Raw genomic sequence first — 8,190 nt, 5'->3', positions numbered from 1 at the left:
AAAAAATAGAAAAATTAGCCAAGTGGAGGCTGAGGCAGGAGGATCACTTGAGCCCAGGAGGTCAAGGCTGCAGTGAGCCATGATCACAGCACTGCACTCTGGCCTGGGTAAATGACCAGAGCTTGTCTCCAAAAAAAAAAAAAAAAAAAAAAAAAAAAAAAGTCTTTTTGAAAATAAAGAAAAGTGGCAATCCAGAGACAATAGAGATATTTCCTGTGGTCCTGGGGCAACCTGTTCTGAGTGGGAATGTAGACAGGAAGAGGAGGGCACAGCAGGAGACATGCAGGGCTCTTGTCGCCTACAACCTGACACCTTTGAGATAACAGACCCTCCAACTCCTGGAGTGGAAATTGCAACCTGTTGGGAGTGGAGACACCTGTGGTTAAGCCCTGGTTCAGCAAGTCAAGGCGGTCCTTTCACCTGTGGGCCTTGGTTTCTCTAGCTCTAGAATGATAACCTCAAGGCTTCTTCTAGGTTTCAACCTTAGGCGTTTTGGCCTACACCTGGCAAGTGGGAATTGTTTGTTCAGAGCCAAATTACTCTGTCTTGTTTTCCTGAGTAAAAAGTGAAGGGAAACACAATCAAACCCCCATCCCTCTCAGACAACAGTCGTATTCTCCCCACGCTGTCGTCCCCACTGGCTCTGGGGCAGCCCTGGGCAGTGGGAAGATGGTGGAGCTGACTCCCACAATCCTGGTCCTGATGACTTGGAAACTGGAGGCACATCTGCTTCTGAGGACTCACAGCAAATGCTAGGAAAGTGCTGAGTGAACCTGGCGCGCGACCCACGCTCAGTAGTGGGTAGCAGTTGTTGTGATGGTCCTGCCAAACCCCCGATCCTGGTGGGAATTCTCTGCATGCCGGACTGCCTTCTGGAGGCCTAGGAGCTCTGGCCCTGTCTGCCCTTTCCTCATTCCGGGGGATCTCCCCAAAAGGACATATAGTAGCCCTAGAGGAGAGTAATGTCAGAGGGGGCCAACCCAGGGCAAAAAAACCCAGGATACTGGATCCCTGGCTGTCCCTGGATGGTGTGAGGCCAGCCCTGCCAGCCACCCTGCCCTGGCCTTTCCTGGCCTCAGGCAGAGCACAGGCCACTCCTCACAGGCTCAGGTCTCACACCTCCTGATTCACTCCTCTGCTCAGGGCATCTTGCCTTGACCCCTCAGGGCCGACCACCATGAGGAGGTCTATGAACTATAACTTGAGGGTACAACTGTCCTCTTCACAGCCCTGCCCTGCTTCCTGACTCCTGCAATCGCAGAGCTAGAAATTTTTCTCTTTGATGCTTCCCTGAACATAAAAACATTTTAAGCCTTCTCCGTCACAGGGAGTAGGATGGGAATGATTCAGGAAGACTCTTTCCCAAGAGCAAGCTTCCGTGGGGCAAGCAAAGAAGGACACGTATCCAGGAAGTGCCCGGAGGTGGGTGGGAAGGGAACACAAGGCACAGAAAGGGTTCCTGAGACCCGTCTGCCTCACAGTTGTGCCCAGGGCCAGATCTGAATCTGCTCTTCCGACTTCCAGAGTGAAAAAATAGAATGCTCTTCAACGCTTCTCTTTTGTCACCTAAAAAATCAGCAAAGTGCCAAAGGAAGGTGCCTCAGATATCGGGGAGAGCGTGAACTTTGTGATGAGACAATCTTGGTTCTCTTAGGACCTGGTTCTGTCACCAACTCCATATGCGATAGACAAGTGACTTCACTCCGTTAAGCCTCAGTTTCCTCCTCTGTTAGACTGGGCCTAACGAAACCTACCTTGAAATGCTGTTATCAGAATAAGTTGAGAGAATGTATGGGGGGTACCTAGCCCAATGCCTGTACATAGTAGGCCTGCACTAAAAGCTGGCTTCCTTTCTTCATTCATCTCTCTTGTTCTCCAATCTGTTTGAATGGTGAAACAGATGGTTCTTCGGTTGAAAGCAGCAGGAACTGACTGGGGCTATAACGTAAAGAAGAAAAAGACATGTGTTAGGAAATTACCAGGTAATTCACCAAAGCAAAAGAAATTAATAAACTAGCCTTGGAAAGGACAGTAACTAGGAGATCATAGGCAGGACAAGCTGGTGATTTGGAGACCAGCTCCTCACCTGCCAGTGGGCTCTGGCCATAGGCCTGTGTGCTTTGCAGGGTGCACCCGGGGGCTGATGCTTGCTCTCGGGGAAGGCTTGTCCTCTTTAGCTCTCCAAGGTCTTGTCAATCCCAGGAGCCTGGGCTCTGAAGGCCCTCGGGGATAAGGAGAGCTTTCACTAGTCTTAGGCTGACCACAAATAAAACCCAAACCCTGCTTTCCAGCCCTGGACTCTGACCACTCAGCGCACGCTAATTCAGCCTGAAGGTTATGGGTGCCAGAGACCAAGGAGAAAGTTTGTTCTGAAAATATGTTTATTTATTTTTTATGGAGAATTTTTTCTCATTATAAAAGACAAGATACTCAAAGAAAATTTGGAAAACAGAAAAACACACAAAATCCCCCAAATCTCCACAATTAACACTACTCAGACCTAACCATTAGTAACATTTTAGAACATGTTCTTTATTTTTTCAACACAGACACACAGACACACACACACTTTCTAGCAACATGAGCTCATACTATCATAATGTTTCAGTACATTTTCATTTTTAAATTTTATTTTATTATATATATTTTTTTGAGACAGAGTCTCATTCTGTCACCCAGGCTGGAGTGCAATGGTGTAATCTTGGCTCACTGTAACCTCTGCCTCCCAGGTTCAAGTGATTCTCCTACCTCAGCCTCCTGAGTAGCTGGGACTACAGACGTGTATGCCACCATGCCCGGCTAATTTTTGTATTTTTAGTAGAGACAGGGTTTCACCATGTTGGCCAGGCTGTGTAAATCGAACTCCTGTTTAGTCAGATTTATTGATCTGTAAGGTGGAGGGGCCGTTCTGCCCACTTTCGCTTGGTGCCTGACAAGCTTTCATTTATATGATCTGAGCCTCTCATATTTGTTTCCGAAAACCAGTTGGGATGTCTCTGCCTCCTCTGGGTAAAGGATGTTTCTTGAGCTATAGGGCAGGGCCCAGAGTATAGTCCTAGCTGTCCATCCATGGGGCACAGCCAGGTGAAGAACCCTCTCCCCACACTGCCTGGGGTCACTGACCTCAAGTTCAAACCCTGCTTGGTGAAGATGATTCTGCTGATGAAGCCAACGTTCAGGTCAGCCTCAGCTGTTCAGAACATGTCTACCCACTGGCCATGCTGGAGCCAATGTGGTCAAGGCCAGCCCCAGATAACCTTCTGGGAACCCTGCTCTGGGCTCCAGCTTTGGTATTAGCCAGGGTGCTCAGAGCTTGGCCCAAGGCTCTCGGTGCAGTGGCTGCTCTCTAGGCCTTGCTGTGGAGCAGCTATGGCAGGGGCAGCCTCCCTCAGCCTGCCAGGCCTGAGGAAGGGAGGAAGGAAGGGAGGAAGGAAGAAAGGAAGGAAGGGAGGGACAAAAAAAAAAACCCCAAGCAAATATTGGGGCTCAGAACACAATATCCCAAAATATGGCACTCTAGCACTCTGAGTTATTTGAACTGGAAGGGATGGGAAGGGCCTCAGAAACCAAGTCTTCCTGATCCTCTCCTGCCTTCCTTTTTCTTTCCCTCCTTTCTCCTTACCCCGTGTTGCCCCTGAAAGAGGTCATCGAAACTAGAACTCCTCTCCCCAGTGCAAGCCACAAAACCTGAAAGGTCACTCTCTAACCTTTTCCCATCTCCCTGGAAGACCCTCATATGACAGGGGTCCTGCCCCTTACTCAGGAAGGAAAGAATGCTACACAGAGGCCTTAGAGAAGCTGAACAAGAGGCCTCGCTGTGTTCCGCCTTCAGTCTATCACCATTAGAGCACACCCTCTTTCCAATCACATTTCTACATGGCTGTCTGTTCTTTATTGGACCTAAGCTTAAAAATACACAGTTTTCCCTTTGTCTCTGGATCTTCATTTCTGAAGCCTCTCGCATCACGTAAAACTTAGATTAAATAAATGTGTTATGCTTTTCTCTTGTTAATCTGTTTTTTGTCATGGGGGGTATTGGCCATGGACCTTGGAATGGGTGAGGAAAACGTACTACACCTCTTTGCCCTACAAAAGCAGGCTGGCAAGTAGGATGGCGCAGCGCCTATTGCATGCCAAGTGTCTTCACTCAGGCAGTTCCATCCGTGGTCTAAACAACCTCCCACTTTTCACTTCCCCACTTTGGGGATGAGGAAGCTGAGACTCAAAGGGGCAGGTTATTCGTCTTAAATCACTCAGTTGGCAATTGGAAGAAATAGTGTTTGAAACCACAATCTGTTGCAGCCTCCCAGATGGGTACCTGCCCACCAGAAGGTCTTATGCCTAGTGTTCCATTATTGGAATGCTAAGCAGGTGGGAGTTATTTATATCCTGCGGCTCAAGGTCATCACCAAGGCCTAATTTTTCACACATGTCTGCAATTCAAATTGTAACCTCTGGGCCGGGCACAGTGGCTCATGCCTGTAATCCCAGCACTTTGGAAGGCTGAGGCAGGTGGATCATTTGAGGTCAGGAGTTTGAGACCAGCCTGGTCAACATGGTGAAACCCTGTCTCTACTAAAAATACAGAAATTAGCCGGGCATGGCAGCCTGTAATCCCAGCTACTCGGGAGGCTGAGGTGGGAGAATCACTTGAGCCTGGCAGGTGGAGGTTGCGGCAGTGAGTTGAGACCACGCCACTGCCCTCCTGTGGTGGGCAACAGAGTAAGACTCTGCCTTAAAAAAAAAAAAAAAAAAAAAAAAGTAACCTCTTAAGCTCTCTCCTTAGCTTCTGGGAAAAATGAGTAGGGGAACTCATTCACACTAGAATTCAAATATAGGTTAATAATATCCTCTTTCCCAGGGGGCTCCAAGATATGGACCCAAGTCTCACCTTTCTCTATCTCCCTCACAGCCAGTCATGACCATGCGATGGCCTCGGACCGTAGAAGTAGTTGAACCGAACTGTTTCTCTTGGGAATTTCCCCTAAAGCTGAGGCATTTCCTTCTAAGTCTCACTGGAAAGTTCCCAAGAGCCTCCTTCCCTACGCCTTCTACCTGGTTGGCTCCAGGTCAGACCAGAGGTCAAGGCAAGGATGCGGCAGTAGTCTGCCTTAGTAGTCTGCCTCTCCCAACTCCAACTTGTCTCTGTGGCATCTGCAGGATTTCTATGATCCTTGAGAGCAGGAGATCGGCCGGGGAGGTGGGGGGGATGGGGGGGATGGTTGGTGTGAGGTGGGGGCGGGGAGACTCTTTGCCAGCCTTGTTCTATGGAGCAGGAGTTAAAGGTACCTTATCCCCCAGCCAGGCCCTGGTGTTGATTCTAGTGGTAGGAATGGGAATAGAAACGAGATTCTTCCAAAAGCACTGTGGATCTCCCAGGGGCCGCTGCCATGGAACGCATCCCAGATCTCCAGGCTTGAGCAGGCAGAGGGAATTCAGGCTTTGGATTCTGGCAGACTGGATTTGAATCCTGGCACTGCCACTTACCACTGAGTGCTTTAGGGGAGGTGACTTAATCTCTCTGAGCCTCGGCTTCCTCATCGTAAAAGGAGAACACTATCCCAAAGGGGCAAGAAACTGAGAGATTCCAGCAACTCAGTGGCAACTTCAATAACTGGTGCTGTCTGCCCAGAGTGGTGTCAACCAGCTGTCTCTACTGGGTGAGAGGGGTGAGTGGACACTTAGGTGTGACCAGTTAGCCATCTCTGACGTGGCGCATAGTAGATGTTCAATAACTAGGAATTCCCTTTTCCCCCTGCTTCTGGGAGGTCACCTTCTCCATTTGTCACTCCCTTTCCCATGTGTTCCTGGATGTCCCCTGTTCTTCTCTGCCCCCAGCCACAAACTCATCTGGTCGCTAAGGATCTGAGGTTTGCACCCCAAGGGAGCCTGGATTCCTAATTGCAGAAACCTCCCTTTCTTCTGTGTTTGCCTCAGGAGGCATGCCACTAAGAGCCTCAGGATGGCTGAGAGATAACTCACTTCCGATCGAGGAACATGTCTAAATGTACATTTAAAATACCATACTTGGGCCAGGCTCGGTGGCTCAGGCCTGTAATCCCAGCACTTTGGGAGGCCGAGGCGGACATATCACGAGGTCAGGAGATCGTGACCACGGTGAAACTCCGTCTCTACTAAAAATACAAAAAAATTAGCCGGGCGTGGTGGCGGGTGCCTGTAGTCCCAGCTACTCCGGAGGCTGAGGCAGGAGAATGGCGTGAACCCGGGAGGCGGAGCTTGCAGTGAGCCGAGATTGCACCACTGCACTCCAGCCTGGGCAACAGAGCAAGACTCCATCTCGAAAAACAACAACAACAACAACAACAACAACAAAAAACCACACTTGGCGGGCGCAGTGCCTCACTCCTATAATCCCAGCACTTTGGGAGGCTGAGGCAGGTGGATTGCCTGAGGTCAGGAGTTCGAGACCAGACTGGCCAACATGGCGAAACCCTGTCTCTACTAAAAATACAAAAAATCAGCTGAGTGTAATGGCAGGCGCCTGTAATCCTCGCTACCAGGGAGGGTGAGGCAGGAGAATCACTTGAACCTGGGAGGTGGAGGTTGCAGTGAGCTGAGATCGCGCCACTGTACTCCAGCCCGGGTGACAGAGTGACACTCCGTATCAAAAAAAAAAAAAAAAAAAAAAATAGGCCAGGCACAGTGGCTCATGCCTGTAATCCCAGTACTTTGAGAGGTTGAGACGGGAGGGTCGCTTGAGCTCAGGAGTTTGAGACCAGCCTGGGCAACCTGGCAAAACCTCATCTCTACCAAAAATACAAAAAATTAGCTGGGCGTAGTGGCACACACCTGTAGTACCAGCTACTCAGGAGGCAGAGGTAGGAGAATCATTTGAGCCCGGGAAGTTGAGGCTGCAGTGAGCCCGGGAAGATGAGGCTGCAGTGAGCTGAGATCGTGCCACTGCACTCCAGCCTGTGTGATGGAAGTGAGACCCTGTCTCAAAAAAATTAAATAAATAAATAAAAATAAATTAAAAACCATACTTAGCAAATAACTGCAAGTCTACATGCTGAAATAGTAACAGTGGCATTGCATGTATGCTATGGCTCCATAAAAATATATACTGTATATACATATATATGCAGGACTTTATTGCCTTTATATACATTAATGTATTTTTCAATGAACATGTATTATATATTTATAATAAAAAATAAAATAGCCGGGTGCAGTGGCTCACGCTTGTAATCCCAGCACTTTGGGAGTCAGAGGCAGGCAGATCACTTGAGGTCAGGAGTTCAAGACCAGCCTGGCCAACATGGTGAAACCCCATCTCTACTGAAAATACAAAAATTAGCCAGGCGTGGTGTCGCATGCCTGTAGTCCCAGCTACACAGGAGGCTGAGATGGGAGGATCACTTGAGCCCACGAGGTCAAGGCTACAGTGAGTGATATTTGCACCACAGTACTCCAGCTTGGGTGACAGAACAAGACCCTGTCTCAATAAATAGATTAATAAATAAATAAATAAAGTACTGAAATCTGTATTGGCAGGTGCATCAAGATGTAGAAACTCTCCTTGCTCATTTTGGTTCTGTGAACTTCCAAGTACATTTGAGAACCCCCAAGGAATCTGACTCGGTTTCTTTCCTTTCAACTTAACCCATTTTCTAAATACTGTGCATCTCGGCTCTGTGCTAAGGTGCTTGGATTGTGCTGAAGAAGTCATAATCACCATCCTTAAGTGATTGGACAAACTAAGGAAATAAAAGCCTCTCAGTGGATGGTATTTAGAGATGAAAGAATTATATACAGGAAGGAAAAATGTAGAGCGAGGCTTCTCAACTGGGCAAGGGACCCTCACAGGCTGTTACTTGGGTCCCCCAGTGTCCTCTCAAGTTTTGCCTAGGATTGGGGTCCCCAGGTGTGCTGTTGGGGGCTCAGGCCCCACAAGGGCAGCTCTCTGAAGAGGTCCACTTGTCCCTGCTGACTCTGAGGGCACAGCTGTTGAGATCTGGGTCCCTGGGATGAGCATTTTGGGAGCTGCCTCTAGGCTAGCCTTCTCTTGGTGTACTCCCTCAGTATTCCTGGAGCCTGGTCGGGGGCTGGCCCTAGGGAGCCCGCCCCTGCCTGTGCAGAGTTGCTCCTGGCCCAGGGGAGAGTGAATGCATCGTGCTCAGGCCTCAGTAAGAGGCAGCCTTGGCAACCAGAATCCTGAGGGAGGGTGTG

The sequence above is a fragment of the Pongo abelii genome, chromosome 16 (genome assembly GCF_028885655.2).
Source record: "Pongo abelii isolate AG06213 chromosome 16, NHGRI_mPonAbe1-v2.0_pri, whole genome shotgun sequence".
In the NCBI taxonomy this organism is placed as follows: Eukaryota; Metazoa; Chordata; class Mammalia; order Primates; family Hominidae; genus Pongo; species Pongo abelii.
Note: the sequence above shows the minus strand (reverse complement) of the source record.